The sequence below is a fragment of the Haliotis cracherodii genome, unplaced genomic scaffold, assembly GCF_022045235.1.
Source record: "Haliotis cracherodii isolate W230 unplaced genomic scaffold, xgHalCrac1.p SCAF_4, whole genome shotgun sequence".
NCBI classification, from domain to species: domain Eukaryota; kingdom Metazoa; phylum Mollusca; class Gastropoda; order Lepetellida; family Haliotidae; genus Haliotis; species Haliotis cracherodii.
The window spans coordinates 27512644-27528623 of NW_027266297.1; the positions used below are offsets into that span (position 1 = coordinate 27512644).

The window sequence follows — 15980 nt, forward strand, 5'->3', positions numbered from 1 at the left end:
TGCTTGTCGAATAACAGCATCGGGTGGTCAGACTCGCTGACTTGGTTAATGCATGTCATCAAATCCCAAATTTCGTTGATCAATGATCATGATGTCAATCACTGGATTGTCTGGTCCAGACTTGATTATTTAAAGACCGCCATCATATAGCTGGAATATTGCCGAGAGCTGTGTTAAACAACAAACAAACAAACAAACAACAACCTGAAACGTCCGTCGACTTTGATTTAAGTATGTACACTGCACATGAACATTGCACGGGTTCATTCAATATAACCATGAAATTAAATAAGATAGATATTCAAGAATTCCTTGTAGTTCAAAAGTTATCATGATGCGCAGATACTATAATTTTGAAGTTTTCATAATAAATAAATGTTAAAAATATAAATAATCATAAAAAATCTCTACTTAAAGAAGAGTCCATTTTACAATTCCAACTATATCATGAGCATGTGCTTATGAATGACTATTAAATAGTAATGATACCGTTGGTTTGCGAAACAGTAAAGTACCGCCTCCACTGGTGGCACCCGTCACAGTTCAGTGGAAATGTCTAATTCTTTGCATAGCTGGGTTGACTTATTCAAATTCCTGATCATATCGGTAATGGTCACCGTGTATGTTTAGTTTCTTTACAAATGAACCAAGTCTCTTTAGCACCTTTGCTAAGTACCATTTGTAAACAAAGGTAAGTCGTGAGATAAACTTAATGGTTTAAGCTGCATGGCGTGTTTTTGTTGCTAAGTGGGAATTTTAGCACCTATGAGATAAGCAGTAGAGTAAACAAAGTGAAATTGTTTGTATATTCTATGTATTGGTATGTGTTGTGTTTCTAAACAAATCACATGATTGGTATCAGGAATGGTGTCTTATAAGAAAATATAAAGGAGTTCACAGTTGGTTGCGAGGCTGTGTGTTAATCAGTTGGGTTTAAAGCTCTTTGAACTCTGTCATGTCATGGCAAGCTGTTTAGTGTGGTAGTAAATCCTTGGACAAACAAACTAGAGGTGTTTGCCACTTGGGTGAAACCGGTACAGGTATGGTGCTGACAAACTTTGGCATATCTTGATTTGAACCCACCATCGATGGATCCTGATACACCCAAGGGACACAACTCTCTTTTGTTTGTTGTTTGTTGCACTCAGCAATATTTCAGCTATATGACGGCGGTCTGTAAATAATCGAGTCTGGACCAGACAATCCAGCGATTGACATCATGAACATCAATCTGTGCAACTGGGATGTGATGACATGCATCAAGCAAGTCAGCGAGCCTGACCACCCGATCCTGTTAGTTGCCTCTTTCGAGAAGTATGGGTTGCTAAAGACCAATTCTAACCCGGAATCTTCACAGCACGACACAACTCTAAACAGCTACATGGCCAACTGGACCCCTATTATGTAGGAATGTGAGAGATTGTATTCTTTACACAGAAGCAACAAAAATATCACATCAGGAACAACATCATGTGAATTTAAAAAGGGTGAATATTTTCATATTTGAAATTAGTTGTTCCACATATTGCTGAAACACTCCAGAACAGGAGGAGATGCTATTATCGTAAGCTTTCTGTTAATTATGTTAAATCATCGTTCTGTCATTTTCCATCATGGAGAAAGTTTGTCTTTATTTTCATCACCAATTTTCAAACAAAATAGAAAATTATTTTTATCATTTACGAGTTTCTTCGTTGGTTCACACTGACAAGGGTAGTAGGCTCTTCAGCTGTCTTGAGAAATATTCCTGACATATGAAAGGACCCTGTATGAAGTAGATACATCCACAGTGAAGATGTGGAGCAAGCGAGTCCTAGATGAGCCAGAGATATTCCATCCTTATTGATATTAATGTAACAGTTTGGAGAATGTTTGATCAATACTAGACATAAAATATTTGATCAATAATTGTTATCAGTTATTACATGAGGTATAAAAAACATATTAAGTGCACAATTATTTTCAAATTATTAACAATAAAAAAATTGGAAAAAAATCAAGATTTGAAATTAATGATAATCAGTTGCTAAGTACGTATGATTTAACACTCTAAGCTAAGTGAAATATACATGTCTTGGATGAAAGGCATTGGAACATCTGTCACTGTGTTTGTATACTTCAACCCACTATATCCATGTGGAAACTATACTTTTCACTTGCAGACAGCAGACATTATTCACATAAATCCCAGACAGACCCAGACACTACCAGTCAGCTAAACTGACACCGATTCTTTGAAATTTGCATTTTTTCTTTCCTGCTAAGGAGAAAGACATGTTTACTCAGATCCAATCAGATGAAATAATTACCATATTACCCTTCGACCTGCTGCATGTCAGCATATAGCTGCATATAAATTTGGACAGCTCCATCTTGATGTTTCCTAATGACGAAAAAATCGGCTTAAAGCAGGCCATAGTGAAATATGCCTTATGGTTAAAAGGTGTAAGGCTGTTAGGAGGCTGAACATGGCATTTGAAAAAGGTAGATGAATGTTTATGTCCAATTAATTGTAATTATCAGAAAAATGTCTACGAAGATGCCCACTTTGTTGGTTGAGCCTAGATGGCATTGTTTGAAATTTTGGGACTTTTCAGGATCATGTAGTGTTGAGAATTCTTTGATTCAACACATGGATTTTTACAATTGCAGACTTTAGACATATGGAACCGATTGCGATGTTAGTAATGCAGTTTAAACCTTTTTGGTAAAAACATAATACAAAACAAACAAACAAGTGTGGAAAAAGTATGTGATTAGCAGTTTAATTGGGAAAAACACCTGCCATTCTTTATTATGATTTTGGTTAAAACTGTACATTTTCCTGTGGTAAATTGACCGACTTCCCTTTGCTCGTTGTGTAGTTATTCCATGTGTTGTAAGTTGATGTCTGTTTATTTTGCTGGCTCGTTTAGACATGGTAAAAGTATTAAATATGTCGCCATTTTCCGAGTCATATTAAGGAACAAACAGGGTTTCATTAGTTCGGTCAATATTTTTTCACTGTTTTTGTGTCTTTAAACTTGAGTAACAAAACAGTATTCCGACAATAACCAAAGACAGGTTTACATGTTGGTTTTGTCTTCTGCTGATTGGGACTGTCTCATTGGTCCAGTGGATAGAGGGGCGGTCGGGTAGCCTAGTGGTTTAAGCGTTTGCTCGTCACGCCGAAGACCCGGGTTCGATTCCCGACATGGGTACAATGTGTGAAGCCCATTTCTGGTGTCCCCCGCCATGATATTGCTGGAATTTTGCTAAAAGCGGCATAAAACCATACTCACTCACTCACTCTAGTGGATAGAGCATATGCCTGGAGGGCGGAAGGTCAGTGGTTCAATTTCCGTCTGTGTCATAAAAAATGATGTTAGAAGATGGTACTTGTTGTTACCCTGCCTGTTACCCTGCATTAAGGGAACAAAACAAGGGCTGGTTGGATCGGAGTCCGTATGCTGTGTCTGGGTATTCATGTTAAACTGCGGCATGGTATTCTCAGGCTTTCTCATCATCCTTGTCCTTGATGTGAGTTTTGTCGGTATGTTTATTAACAATGTTTACATGTGTGTGATGTCATGAGCCCCTTGTTCCAGTTTCATCCCTGTCATATTTTGAAAGAAAAAAATCAATTATCCTTCTGGTTATAATTTTTAAGGAATTGGTTTACAGATCTGCCAAACTTTATAAAAGGTAAGGTGAAAAAAAATATTAACATTGTCTTTATTCCACCAAGTGCAAGCATACATATTGGCCACAAAAACATGTGCTTATAATATGTTCATCTGCATGACATATAAGACTGGCTCAGTCAACACTGCACACATTGCAACTTTTTCAAAAAAGTTCTTTAAGAACAGTAAATAGATCTGGGTGCCGTTGTACAAAACAACCTTAGCGCTCATCTGTTGTAAGTCTATGTTAAGGTATGGGAATTACCATCACCTTAGCGCTAACATGGTTTTGCACAACGGCACCCTGAAATATATAAATTGGATTGGTAGGTGACAAAAATAGGTTTTGATCATTATAAATATTATAATTACCCTGGTATTTGACTTGAAACCATTGACAAAAATTCTGTTTTAGTCACATAAAAATCCCTTGGATTATGTTTATTGTCAAAGCGATCTTTACCGTTGGCATTTCCAAAAAAAGTTGTCATTCTGATATTATTATTTCTGGATTTTTTGTTTTTAAGGTCATCGGATCCATTAAGTAAAATATAATGTATGGCCTAAAGAATTCAAAAGACTAACCTGGAGAAACCAAAGAGGAAGATTAGTCAAATAAGTGTTCTTTGAAACCTTTATGTACTGTGATGCTTAGTCTGTCAAGTACAGAGGTAGATAAATCAGAGTGAAATAAAATAGTGTAACTGTTCTTCATTTGATTTCTAACTATCATCCAGGACATGTGCACTTGTTCAAAGGTACGGGTATATAATAGGGGTGACTATTGGTCTGGAAATCACTATTGCAATAACTATTGATATTGAAAGAAACTATTGCGATAACTATTGATATCGCAAGAAACTATTGCGATAGGTATCGATAGTTTTCAGTGTATCATTTTAGATGGATTTTAGAGTTGAATCAAACCTTGGGACTGAAGTTTCCTTTGAATGTCATAACCATAACAAATAAAAGTAAAGTTTGAGATACGACTGATTTGTTTTTTCTTTACCCTAATAATTTAAGAAACAGAAACGTCCAGCTATTTTATTTTACTGCGAGCGTGTTTCGGTGACTCAGTTGCATGATATGGTAAATACAATCGAAACTGTCTATATTCCTAACTGAAATCAATACTATTGATTGGAAACTGATTAAACAATTGATTTATTGATTTGAAGTGGTTACCAATAGCAATATAGCAATATTTCTATTTATCATGACACCTCTAGTATATAAATATCGTCTTGAATCAGAACACAATCAAATCCCCTAAATTTAGTCCAATGACAACCTAATCACATACTGCTATTTACCCATGATGAACCTCATATTGAACAGTGAGACGCAGATTTAAACAATTGATAGTTTATAGCAACCTTAGTTTTCACAGGAAGCTGATTGTTTTGACACATGCTAGCGCACATTCCTGACGGAGTTATCCAGAAATTGCAGCCTCCATCAGCTTGTACCGTTGCTTTTCTCTCATATTGCGGAAATATGTTTATGTTTATGCAAAGAGGGATAAAATCGTCAAATTATGGCCCCAGCTTGGGGGTATTTGCGTCCTCGGTTCACATTGTGAATATGAGAACGGCAAACGTGGAAATATATCGTCAAATTTTGGACAAAGGTATGTTTATATTATTGTATAATAGGAAACACATATCTTTTTATTTGTCTCAGTTGCTTGTTGGAAATATTGTTTATGAATTTGTAAAATGTAATGGGTTTCATATGTGAAAGTAGGTTTGTGATATATTTCGAAAACAAGTTGGAAATATTGTATGATCTGCTTGTGGAAGTATACAGTTATAAAAATAATCTTATGAAAAGTTCATGGTTGAGGTTTAAAGATTGACACTATGCATGGACCAAGCCTACACTGACATACGGGGGCGGTCGGGTAGCCTAGTGGTTAAAGCGTTCGCTCGTCACGCTGAAGACCCGGGTTCAAATCCCAACATGGGTACAATGTGTGAAGCCCATTTCTGGTGTCCCCTGCCGTGATATTGCTGGAATATTGCTAAAAGCGGCGTAAAACCAAACTCACTCACTCATAATGCTGGAATATTGCTAAAAGCAACTCACTCACTCACATAAGATTAGTGGGACATTCATTTATTTTTATGATCCTTTGAATCACAATATGTATTTTGTAAATTTATACAATTTTCCACATATACACGCATATGTTTATACCTAAGATAATAAATCTTACTCAAAAGAAGTTAACTCTTCATATTACTCTATCGTCACGGTATGGCTGAAATACTGCGGATGTGACGTTAATTTTTAACTCACTCACTCATATCACTATTGTTAAATTATCATGGCATGACAGATTAACTATAGTTATATGAAAGAATCAGTTGTTTTTTATTTCATTTTTCATTTTTAATTAAAGTATGTTTAACTAAAGTACCAGAATGTAATCAGTCAGTCAGTGAGTATGGTTTTACGCCCTGCTTTTAGCAATATTCCAGCAATATCACGGCGGGGGACACCAGAAATGGGCTTCACACATTGTACCCATGTCGGGAATCGAACCTGGGTCTTCGGTTTGACGCTTTAACCACTAGGCTACCCCACCGCCCCCAGTATGTAATCAATACAGTTAATTAGATCAGCTTGCCTGATCGTGATCCCAGGACTGGGAATATTTCAGACAGGCTAGTATAATCTTTAAATCATCTGTACCGCATGCCTAGAAATCTATATTTGACTCACATTATTATTGATCAAATTTTGTGTCAGTTGTTATTTGTGTATTGTAATTTTAATTATCATTTTCATTTTATGAAGATGAGTTGACTAAAGAATTTAGCTTCATTATTCTTCAATGTTGTGTTTCTGTACAGATAGTCGTAGAGGTATCTTTATCTTGTAAGCGGGGCACAGGTGGCCCAGTCGTCTAAGGTGCCGCGATTCGCTGTGCAGAGTTGCGTCCCTTAGGTACGCCAGAAACCTATGATTGTGAGTTCGAATCCCGGTTCACCCAGATTATGTTTCTAGGTTTGTCAGCACCACACCCATGCTCGTGGGTTTCACCAAAGTGATAAACGTCTGAGACCTTCGTCACTTCGGGCTTTCCTCCGCAATTAAGCTGACTCGCCGCGATATAACTGTAATCCTGTTAAAAGCGGTGTTAAACCCAACTCACTCACACACTGTATCAAGTAAGAAACCTGGTCTCCATTAATACTACAGCTTCTCAACTGCCACCTTTAGATATCGTGTTCATTATTCTTATTTATAGTTAGCTTGTAATATTTCTATGGGATAGCTCCATTGTTAGCTGGGACCCCTGAGTTATGAAAGCATTAGTGATGTGCATTATGATATTCAAATGGACAGAATTTATGTTGAAATATCTTTTAAGTAACAGAATCATCTGGTGTTTTGATGAGTGTGATGGCTTGATTTCCTTGGCAGGGCACCAGTGGTAGGGGAGGGTGTAGCAGATCTGTTTAACATGTGGTGCTGAGGAGCTTTAGTGAGCCATGTGGGTCTCACCTGGGGAGTGGGGAGAGTGAAGCACGGCTGACAGGGGTAGGTTTACTGCTGGTCTGAGAGTTGGTGGAGAGGGGGGTACCTCACATTATGACTGGCTAGGTGGGTGGGGCACAGCTGACAGGGGTAGGTTTACTGCTGGTCTGAGAGTTGTGGGGAGGGGGGTACCTCACATTATGACTGGCTAGGTGGATGGGGCACAGCTGACAGGGGGTAGGTTTACTGCTGGTCTGAGAGTTGATGGGGAGGGGGTACCTCACATTATGACCGGCTAGGTGGGTGGGGCACAGCTGACGGGGGGTAGGTTTACTGCTGGTCTGAGAGTTGGTGGGGAGGGGGTACCTCACATTATGACTGGCTAGGTGGGTGGGGCACAGCTGACAGGGCTGGTCTGAGAGTTGTGGGGAGGGGGTACCTCACATTATGACTGGCTAGGTGGGTGGGGCACAGCTGACAGGGGGTAGGTTTACTGCTGGTCTGAGAGTTGATGGGGAGGGGGTACCTCACATTATGACTGGCTAGGTGGGTGGGGCACAGCTGACGGGGTAGGTTTACTGCTGGTCTGAGAGTTGTGGGGAGGGGGTACCTCACATTATGACTGGCTAGGTTGGTGGGGCACAGCTGACAGGGGGTAGGTTTACTGCTGGTCTGAGAGTTGGTGGGGAGGGGGTACCTCACATTATGACTGGCTAGGTTGGTGGGGCACAGCTGACAGGGCTGGTCTGAGAGTTGGTGGGGAAGGGGTACCTCACATTATGACTGGCTAGGTTGGTGGGGCACAGCTGACGGGGGGGCAGGTTTACTGCTGGTCTGGGGAGGGTTAGGGGTGGGGAGGGGAGGGTCTACCTCACATTATGACCGGCTAGGTGGGTGGGTCACAGCTGACGGGGGGGCAGGTTTACTGCTGGTCTGAGGGAAGGGGGTACCTCACATTATCACTGGCTAGGTTGGCAGGGCACAGACTCAGGGACTGAGTGGTTGTTGACACTGTGGATTGTTGCTCATAATATCAACCTCTGGTTTTTCTGACCTATTAGTTATAGACTGATGTTATATAGCTGGAATATTGCTGAGTGTGGATTTTAACAACAATTTAACATGCCAGGTTGACTGGGAGGGGCACAGCTCACCAGGGTCTGCTGGCCTGGTCGTTTTACTTTTATAAGGACCATGTGGAAGGGCGGGGCACAGATGATGGGGTGGGTGGGGGCCAGTTCATATCTGTGGGTGTATTTTTATCATGACTGTTTGGGGTTGAGCTATAGCCAGCAAGGTGAGGTGGTGTGGGCTTTACATTGTGTTCAAGATTATTGCACTCATAGCGCATACGTGCATGTGTGTGTGTGGCTGCTTGTACTAGTCTGGACTAATGCCAGTTTTATTGTGCTTGCTGATTGACATACCATGCCACAGTTTATCATCAAAGCTCACTAAGACACAGTACACAGACTCAAAATCGACCAGTACTTGTTTTATCCACATAAAGCCAAGCACCAGGAAGGGCAACAACAAGAAATATCTTTTGTAACATCTTTGGTATGGAACCACTGACCTTCCACTCTCTGGAAAGATACGCTATCCACTAAACCAAAGAGGCGGTCCGTCAGCTCTTAGGAGGTGAGGAGTACTCTCATCACGGGATGTGGTAGAATGAGGGGGACTGGAGTGTGGTGTGCTGTGGCATGGTGTGGCGTGGTGTGGCATGGTATGGAATGAGGGGGTGTGGTGTGGTGAGGTGGGCTGAGGTGAAATGGAATGGTGTGGTGTGGTGTGGTGTGGTGTGGTGTGGTGGTGTTGTGCGATGTGGTGGTGTGGTGAGGTGGGCTGAGGTGAACTGGAATGGAATGGCGTGGTGTGATGTGGTGTGGCAGTGTTGTGAGATGTGGTGGTGTGGTGAGGTGGGCTGAGGTGAACTGGAATGGAATGGCGTGGTGTGATGTGGTGTGGTGGTGTTGTGAGATGTGGTGGTGTGGTGAGGTGGGCTGAGGTGAACTGGAATGGAATGGCGTGGTGTGATGTGGTGTGGCGGTGTTGTGAGATGTGGTGTGGTGTGGTGTGGTGTGGTGGTGTTGTGAGATGTGGTGGTGTGGTGAGGTGGGCTGAGGTGAACTGGAATGGAATGGCGTGGTGTGGTAAGGTGTGGTGTGGTGTGGCGGTGTTGTGAGATGTGGTGGTGTGGTGAGGTGGGCTGAGGTGAACTGGAATGGAATGGAATGGTGTGGTGTGGTAAGGTGTGGCGTGGTGTGGTAAGGTGTGGTGTGGTGTGGCGGTGTTGTGAGATGTGGTGGTGTGGTGAGGTGGGCTGAGGTGAACTGGAATGGTGTGGTGTGGTGTGGTGTGGTGTGGTGTGGTGTGGTGTGGTGTGGTGTGGTGTGGTGTGGTGTGGTGTGGCGGTGTTGTGAGATGTGGTGGTGTGGTGAGGTGGGCTGAGGTGAACTGGAATGGAATGGCGTGGTGTGGTGTGGTGTGGTGTGGTGTGGCGGTGTTGTGAGATGTGGTGGTGTGGCGTGGTGTGGTAAGGTGTGGTGTGGTGTGGTGTGGCGGTGTTGTGAGATGTGGTAGTGTGGTGAGGTGGGCTGAGGTGAAATTGGATGGAATGGTGTGGTGTGGTGTGGTAAGGTGTGGTGTGGTGTGGTAAAGTGTGGTGTGGTGTGGTAAGGTGTGGTGTGGTGTGGTAAGGTGTGGTGTGGTAAGGTGTGGTGTGGTGTGGTAAGGTGTGGTGTGGTGTGGTAAGGTGTGGTGTGGTGTGGTGGTGTTGTGAGATGTGGTGGTGTGGTGAGGTGGGCTGAGGTGGACTGGGATGGAATGGTGTGGTGTGGTAAGGTGTGGTGTGGTGTGGTAAGGTGTGGTGTGGTGTGGTAAGGTGTGGTGTGGTGTGGTAAGGTGTGGTGTGGTGTGGTGGTGTTGTGAGATGTGGTGGTGTGGTGAGGTGGGCTGAGGTGAAATTGGATGGAATGGCGTGGGGTGGTGAGGTGTGGTGTGGTGTGGTGTGGTGATGTGGTGTGGTGTGGTGATGTGGGTTGAGGTGGACTGGGATGGTGTGGTGTGGTGTGGTGTGGTGTGTTGTGGTGTGGTGTGTTGTGTTGTGTTGTGTTGTGTTGTGTTGTGTTGTGTTGTGTTGTGTTGTGTGGTGGTGTTGTGAGATGTGGTGGTGTGGACTGGGATGGAATGGTGTGGGGTGGTGTGGTGTGGTGGTGTGGTGAGGTGGACTGGGATGGAATGGTGTGGGGTGGTGTGGTGTGGTGTGGCATGGCATGGAATGAGGTGGTGTGGTGTGGTGTGGTAAGGTGTGGTGTGGTGTGGTGTGGTGTGGTGTGGTGTGGTGGTGTTGTGAGATGTGGTGGTGTGGTGGTGTGGACTGGGATGGAATGGTGTGGGGTGGTGTGGTGTGGTGGTGTGGTGAGGTGGACTGGGATGGAATGGTGTGGTGTGGGGTGGTGAGGTAGACTGGGATGGAATGGTGTGGTGTGGTGAGGTGGACTGGGATGGAATGGTGTGGTGTGGGGTGGTGAGGTGGACTGGGATGGAATGGTGTGGGGTGGTGTGGTGTGGTGGTGTGGTGGGGTGGACTGGGATGGAATGGTGTGGGGTGGAGTGGGGTGGTGAGGTGGACTGGGATGGAATGGTGTGGGGTGGAGTGGAGTGGTGTGGTGGTGTGGTGAGGTGGACTGGGATGGAATGGTGTGGGGTGGAGTGGGGTGGTGAGGTGGACTGGGATGGAATGGTGTGGGGTGGAGTGGAGTGGTGTGGTGGGGTGGGGTGGACTGGGATGGAATGGTGTGGGGTGGAGTGGAGTGGTGTGGTGGTGTGGTGAGGTGGACTGGGATGGAATAGTGTGGTGTGGGGTGGTGAGGTGGACTGGGATGGAATGGTGTGGGGTGGTGTGGTGTGGTGGTGTGGTGGGGTGGACTGGGATGGAATGGTGTGGGGTGGAGTGGGGTGGTGAGGTGGACTGGGATGGAATGGTGTGGGGTGGAGTGGAGTGGTGTGGTGGTGTGGTGAGGTGGACTGGGATGGAATGGTGTGGTGTGGGGTGGTGAGGTGGACTGGGATGGAATGGTGTGGGGTGGTGTGGTGTGGTGGTGTGGTGGGGTGGACTGGGATGGAATGGTGTGGGGTGGAGTGGGGTGGTGAGGTGGACTGGGATGGAATGGTGTGGGGTGGAGTGGAGTGGTGTGGTGGTGTGGTGAGGTGGACTGGGATGGAATGGTGTGGGGTGGAGTGGGGTGGTGAGGTGGACTGGGATGGAATGGTGTGGGGTGGAGTGGAGTGGTGTGGTGGTGTGGTGAGGTGGACTGGGATGGAATGGTGTGGGGTGGTGTGGTGTGGTGGTGTGGTGGGGTGGACTGGGATGGAATGGTGTGGGGTGGAGTGGGGTGGTGAGGTGGACTGGGATGGAATGGTGTGGGGTGGAGTGGAGTGGTGTGGTGGGGTGGGGTGGACTGGGATGGAATGGTGTGGGGTGGAGTGGAGTGGTGTGGTGGTGTGGTGAGGTGGACTGGGATGGAATAGTGTGGGGTGGTGAGGTGGACTGGGATGGAATGGTGTGGGGTGGTGGTGTGGTGGTGTGGTGAGGTGGACTGGGATGGAATGGTGTGGTGGATTGGGATGGAATGGTGTGGGGTGGTGTGGGGTGGTGAGGTGGACTGGGATGGAATGGTGTGGTGTGGTGGTGTGGTGTGGTGGACTGGGATGGAATGGTGTGGGGTGGTGTGGGGTGGTGGTGTGGTGGGGTGGACTGGGATGGAATGGTGTGGGGTGGAGTGGGGTGGGCACGGATGACACAGCTGGCATCACAGTGTTAATTTCACATCAACATTACAACACACCAAACAACACAACATTCCAAGAGCCTCGACTCCCGGCTGGAGGGCTGTATCCTGATCTATCCCAGCATGTACGTCCCAGGACATTGCTATGTGCAAAACAAAACCAGTTGAATATTGATGTGCAACAAATCAGCCTCAGTCTGTGATAGACAGGGTGGGGAGGAACCAGCTGACAAAGGGGTAACTTTACTATACAAATCCCAGCCACAGAAACACGGAATCGAGACACGCATCCTACATTAATCGTTGGATGAATTTAGAAGCATGAGAAGGGTGTTTCCTTTCATATGTCTGGCATCACAGCAGATGCTGCATGTTAGGACAGCAATGTGGTTACGACATGGGCCACAGTACGCTACTGGAATGGAGGCCTCGCTCACCTGAGATAACGAGTATGTTTATCACTTCACAGGCTAATAATTTGACATTTTAAACTGAATATTCTTCCCCACTCGTACCATCTGCTTAGCTTTGCTGGAGACAAGAACAGGATCCTTTTTCGTGAGCCGATCTTAGAACTACGACTATCGCAAGTCCTTGATTAAGTATAGTCAGAACAGTTGTAGTGCTATGAATGCAGGGACCATATGCATAGGCCATGACAAATTGATTGTTTGTTAGTTGGTATCACCTCTGCATATCTTTTCAGTTTTTACTAATTTTATGGGGTTTTATCTTATGGTAAGGGTAAAGTATAGACATTATGGCATCGTTGTTGTGTGATGTTTACTGGCTGCAAGAAATTTGTATTTGTTAGTTGAAATCACCTCTGCAGTTTTTCTTATATTTTTACTCATTTTATAACGGTTTATTTAAGAAAAGGCTCAAGTATAAACATTTTGACAGTTGTACTGCGTTGTTTGAAGGAACTATCCACTTAGGCCTCATCAAGATAAATATTTGTTATCTGGAATAACTGCTGCCTTTTTTTAGAAAATATCTTAATCTTATAGGATGTTATTTTATACTCAAACGACCATGCTTAGCTACAACAATAGTTTTTACCAAGACTCTTACAAAGTCTAAAACTCATCACTTAATGAAACTATAAAACAGATGTAAGTTACCTGGATAACTGTGACATCCAGTTGGTGAGGGCTGTTTCACTGATCACTTTTATTGTTGCTCAAATATGTTTTTGAATAGGTACACTGAGGTACAGAAATCAGAATACGTAAATGTACACTCACTAACCACTGCATGGCACTGAGGCAGCTGGGATCAATTCCACAAAGCAATCGTTGTGCTAAGGTGATTGTTACTTCCGTATTTACATACACTTACGACTGTCATAGAGCCATGATAGAGCCATGATTGCTTTGTGTGACAGAGCCCTGCTTGTTTGTTACAAGGCATTATCCTTAATGTTGACAGTCATCACTTATCCTTAAGCATAAACTTTAGAGTATAGATCACTTGCTGATGGAAGCCTTGTTGGACAGTGTGTCATTAAGGGGTAAACTAACTAATATCAAAACTTTAATTTAATTTGATTCAAAAGTTATGTTAACATAAAATCCCTTGGGGATTCAAGGTCAGAATCTTTCTAGCCCCCAGTGCCTTATGTTTGTTGTTCATGCTATTTACCACTTGTTTAGCCCAGACTTGACTACTGCTAGGACCACTGTACAGCCGACTGTCACAGTCTGACATCATGCTAGGGCCACTGTACAGCCGACTGTCACAGTCTGACATCATGCTAGGGCCACTGTACAGACGACTGTCAGTCTGACATCATGCTAGGACCACTGTACAGCCGACTGTCACAGTCTGACATCATGCTAGGACCACTGTACAGCCGACTGTCACAGTCTGACATCATGCTAGGACCACTGTACAGCCGACTGTCACAGTCTGACATCATGCTAGGACCACTGTACAGCCGACTGTCACAGTCTGACATCATGCTAGGACCACTGTACAGCCGACTGTCACAGTCTGACATCATGCTAGGACCACTGCACAGCCGACTGTCACAGTCAGACATCATACTAGGACCACTGTACAGCCGACTGTCACAGTCAGACATCATGCTAGGGCCACTGTACAGCCGACTGTCACAGTCTGACATCATGCTAGGACCACTGTACAGCCGACTGTCACAGTCTGACATCATGCTAGGACCACTGTACAGCCGACTGTCACAGTCAGACATCATGCTAGGACCACTGCACAGCCGACTGTCACAGTCTGACATCATGCTAGGACCACTGCACAGCCTACTGTCACAGTCTGACATCATGCTAGGACCACTGTACAGCCGACTGTCACAGTCAGACATCATGCTAGGACCACTTTACAGCCAACTGTCACAGTCAGACATCATGCTAGGACCACTGTACAGCCGACTGTCACAGTCTGATATCATGCTAGGACCACTGTACAGCCGACTGTCACAGTCAGACATCATGCTAGGACCACTGCACAGCCGACTGTCACAGTCTGACATCATGCTAGGACCACTGTACAGCCGACTGTCAGTCTGACATCATGCTAGGACCACTGCACAGCCGACTGTCACAGTCAGACATCATCCTAGGACCACTGTACAGCCGACTGTCACAGTTTGACATCATGCTAGGACCACTGCACAGCCGACTGTCACAGTCAGACATCATGCTAGGACCACTGCACAGCCGACTGTCACAGTCTGAAATCATGCTAGGACCACTGTACAGCCGACTGTCACAGTCTGACATCATGCTAGGACCACTGCACAGCCGACTGTCACAGTCTGACATCATGCTAGGACCACTGTACAGCCTACTGTCACAGTCAGACATCATGCTAGGACCACTGTACAGCCGACTGTCACAGTCAGACATCATGCTAGGACCACTGCACAGCCGACTGTCACAGTCTGACATCATGCTAGGACCACTGTACAGCCGACTGTCACAGTCAGACATCATACTAGGACCACTGTACAGCCGACTGTCACAGTCAGACATCATGCTAGGACCACTGCACAGCCGACTGTCACAGTCTGACATCATGCTAGGACCACTGTACAGCCGACTGTCACAGTCAGACATCATACTAGGACCACTGTACAGCCGACTGTCACAGTCAGACATCATGCTAGGACCACTGTACAGCCGACTGTCACAGTCAGACATCATGCTAGGACCACTGTACAGCCGACTGTCACAGTCTGACATCATGCTAGGACCACTGTACAGCCGACTGTCACAGTCTGACATCATGCTAGGACCACTGCACAGCCGACTGTCACAGTCAGACATCATGCTAGGACCACTGCACAGCCGACTGTCACAGTCAGACATCATACTAGGACCACTGTACAGCCGACTGTCACAGTCAGACATCATGCTAGGACCACTGTACAGCCGACTGTCACAGTCAGACATCATGCTAGGACCACTGTACAGCCGACTGTCACAGTCAGACATCATGCTAGGACCACTGCACAGCCGACTGTCACAGTCTGACATCATGCTAGGACCACTGTACAGCCGACTGTCACAGTCAGACATCATACTAGGACCACTGTACAGCCGACTGTCACAGTCAGACATCATGCTAGGACCACTGTACAGCCGACTGTCACAGTCAGACATCATGCTAGGACCACTGTACAGCCGACTGTCACAGTCTGACATCATGCTAGGACCACTGTACAGCCGACTGTCACAGTCTGACATCATGCTAGGACCACTGCACAGCCGACTGTCACAGTCAGACATCATGCTAGGACCACTGCACAGCCGACTGTCACAGTCAGACATCATACTAGGACCACTGTACAGCCGACTGTCACAGTCAGACATCATGCTAGGACCACTGTACAGCCGACTGTCACAGTCAGACATCATGCTAGGACCACTGTACAGCCGACTGTCACAGTCTGACATCATGCTAGGACCACTGTACAGCCGACTGTCACAGTCTGACATCATGCTAGGACCACTGCACAGCCGACTGTCACAGTCAGACATCATGCTAGGACCAC

General features: G+C 45.4%; 1 protein-coding gene across 2 annotated transcripts in view; it reads left to right on the top strand.

The window, feature by feature from the left end:
• Window positions 1-15980, top strand: part of LOC139480385 (metalloprotease TIKI1-like) — a 98700-nt gene that overhangs the window by 62793 nt on the left and 19927 nt on the right. The window lies entirely within an intron of this gene.